This window comes from Rhea americana, unplaced genomic scaffold (assembly GCF_003343005.1).
Source record: "Rhea americana isolate MKP2758 unplaced genomic scaffold, rheAme1 scaffold_211, whole genome shotgun sequence".
Classification (NCBI taxonomy): domain Eukaryota; kingdom Metazoa; phylum Chordata; class Aves; order Rheiformes; family Rheidae; genus Rhea; species Rhea americana.
In genome coordinates this window covers 1114417-1118109 of record NW_028186269.1, presented here as the reverse complement: position 1 = coordinate 1118109, position 3693 = coordinate 1114417, and positions in this window count along the sequence as shown.

The window sequence follows — 3693 nt, the reverse complement described above, 5'->3', positions numbered from 1 at the left end:
TTCTCTGAGGGCCTCTGCAGTAACGACAGTATCTATGCAATTGTCCTAGTGATATAGACATRATCCTTTTATACAACAAGAAATGGTGGCACTCTTATGTAAGTGCTCTGGAKCAGAGCCACAGGACTTCATTTATCTCATAAATAACAGACTTTGGCCACAAGACCCTCCCCCCTTCAGTAGAAGCCGAGGTCCAACTTTTGTAACAAACTTCTTGTGAGCCCACAGAGAACTCACTGCATGATCTTGGCCTATGTTAATTCTACTTTGCTGGGATTCAGAGTGACTCTTCATTGAATCCAGCTGTGACTGGAATTCAGCTGGAAAGGCTGTATTCAGATACCACAGTGATGAGTGTGGTGTAACAATGAGTGAAAACTTCAGTAGACTTGGATAGCAACCTGTTCCAATTCTGATAAGCAGCTTCCAAGAGCCATGTAGCATCTTTCTGAGATACTGAGAGTAAAGGTCTGAGGGAGCCATGTTTGTGAAAGYGTTATTTGCAATTTATTAATCAAGAGCAAGCCAGCCATCTGAACAGGTACATGACTGTGAGTAGCTGACTTCTTTGCACAAGTRGTAGGGCAATAGATTTCTGGATCTTTGGAGAATTCAGAGCTTCAAGATTACTTTGTTTCTGGCATTAATTGTGGTGCTAAATATGGCAGACAAGGCTTTGGATGTGACATAGCAATTGTGGTCAGTGTGTGATAGCCAGCTATTGGCCTCATTGTCAACCAAGCAAAGCAAAACAAGTCCAGGTCAAATCCTTTTGGCTTCCAAGGATCAATTAGCTGCTGTGGAAAGCACTGTTAACATTGGGCGGCTGGAGGTATCAGCTGCTTGTGGTCCATAAAGTCCCTCTGGTACTCATTATAGAGGTAGGGAGGATAGGCTTGTGCATTCCAGGTTATTATATTTTGTCTACTCAATTTTCCTTGCTGTTTTGGCAGAATAAGAGCACCCATCCTAATGTTCTTGCAGATTAATAAACAGCTGCTGTGTTTTGGTGTGTAGGTGATGGCATTCTGKAGTGGATAAGATGATTCATGATTTGGTTTCTTCTGAGTTGAAAGGTACGATATGAATGTAATGTTTTGGTTTCTCTTTTTTTTTCAGCAGGGGTCTGGAACTGGGTTTTATGTTATATAAAGTGATTGAAAGTTTAAAAAACACTACTTGGAGCATCATATATATAGCACCTCTCCTAGTGAGGCTTGCTTTTAGTGGTAGAAAAAGCATCCAACACTTTGAGTCATAGTGTTTATCTTTCTATTGTTCTGTGGCATTGAAATTTCCAGTTTACCTGAATGCTACAGAGACTTTTTATTTTTCTGTCCTAAGTCCTTTAATTATAACTTTTCTCCTTTGTTTTCCAATAGGTTAAAATAGAGGGAAAGATTTTTTCACTAGGTCCTACATCATGGATTTAAGTAAGCCTAATAATTTGATATACAGTCTGAGTGTAGGATAGAGTAAAATGGTACCCATTCTTGGACAAGCATTTGAATGATGAACAGTAAATGGGAAAGGAAAGGGAGTGAAGTCTGGTTTTAATATGCCAAAAGCAGAATCTTTGCTATATATAGATGGGAAAAAACAAAATAAAGGAAGGGATGATAAAGCAGGATAATGCCACTTAGAAAACATTAGGTAGGATGAGAATGTTTTAGTGTATGGCTGTATTCAACTTTCCCCTATCTCTTGTCCTTGGGTGACTAAGCAGGCATTGCCATCTCATTGGGCAGTGCTGTGCCTTCATGGTATGCATCTACCCCTGCGCAAGAAGAAGGGGGAAAAGGTCTCGAAGAGGGACAGAGTTGGCTATACTTTATTCTTAGGGTCCGGTTCCTTCCCATGCTTCATTTCTGTAAGTGATCTGGTTGTTGGAAGTGAATGGCAACTGCAGTGCAGCAGCTGAGAGGGTGGGCTGCAGTGATCTGGCTAGCCTTCAAATTAGAGACTAAGGGAAACACAAAACCCTTGGAGAACCTAGCCAGACATTGAATACAAAGCCCTACCCTCTTTGTCTCGTTACATCTGCAGGACTAATGAATCTGAAATACTGATAGAAATATCACTATTTCAGTATTTCTAAACYTATAAATGTCTGCCCAAGACTGTGACCTAAGAAGTGACAATAAATCAGAGAGAACCATGAAGAAAATCATCAAGGGGTGCTAGAGAAGATACTTTTTATTGGGGAGATTTATGCCTTGTGGGAAGCTGAGAATCAGATATCTAAGCTGCAGTTTTACTGGGTGTAAAATGGGAATGATAATAAGCTTTATACCTGAGAAGTGTTTTCTTGGGGTGCCCCATGAGGCGCCAGGAGATGTATGCAACTTCTATCGGCTGGGAAGTGATCATGTTCTGGAAAGGCTTTAATCACCTTAGCATGGAAGAGTCCCCAAGTCAGCGAGCTTTGCCCACCACTGCTCTCTGTGCATCATTAGCTTCTGGGTGTTTTCAAAGGGCTTTTAAATCTCCAGGGGAAAAATAGCATATAAGCATAGTTCTAGTTTAAATTTATGTAATATTGCAAGATAATCTTGTTGACATGACTAAAATACTCTGCCCCTTTTCAGGCACATACATAGTGTTCTGGATGGCTGAGGCCTAAATGTGCTTGCTATTGGGTGCAGATGTTACAGAGGAAAAAGTACCCTGTAAGGAACAATTATAGAATAATCTGCTCAAAGAGGCAATTTCTTCCTATCTCCATGAGTTAGTAGTTGGCTTATACCCTAGACTATGAGGATTTACATTCCTAGTTTATTATTATAAAACTATTATTATTATTACTGTCTATATAATGTGTGTTTATAAAGTGCCCTTATGTTTATGCCATTTTTATCTTTAAAATATGCCATGCTCAAATATATTCGAAAGAGCAACACTTGTTATCACTGAATGCCATTAATTTGTTAAAGTAGTGGAAAAAGCACAAATAAGCGGATCTTTAGAATGATGAGCTTTTAATTTTTTTAATGTGCTATCAGTGTTAATTTCTGTGTGCCTGCAATGTTTGTATTCAGTGTAACTGAACAATAGAACTTTGTTTTTGTTCTTTGTATAAATTAAAAACATCTGTTCTCTTTATACGAAAAGTTGTTTTTTAAAAGAAGCTGGTCTGATCTAACTAAATACCAATGCTGTGTCCACAATGAGTTACTATTAATATTTGGGAAAGGCAACCATCCAAAGCAAGTGTAATGTCAAATCACTGGCGGGAGTGCATATTTATTGCTAGAAGTGACAGATAAAAATGCAGAGGTTATGAAAACAAAATTCTTGTGGATGACTAATGATGCATATATATGCCCCCAATGCCCCATCACCACATTTAAAATTTGTGGGGTGTTCTTTCTGGCCTGTTACTCCCCAGGATTAATTGACAAGAGGCTAGTAGCTTGCTACCCTCTGTGGAGAAACGATTCTGCTCCCACCTTCTCTCCAGCAGACCCTGAATAGAGTGATCTTCAGGGAGGGTTAAAATCTATATCTGATCCATCTATTTAATTTGTCTGGCTTTTCCCTCACCTTGCTCTGGTATTTGATTGCACAGATTTATTTTCTAGCCAATGAAGGTATGTGACTTTTTTTTTCCATGCAGGTAGAAGTGGTGGAGCAGCCAGTGTATGCTCTTATAGTGCCTGTGATGCCAGCTTGATGGTTGTTTTCAGAGTTGTC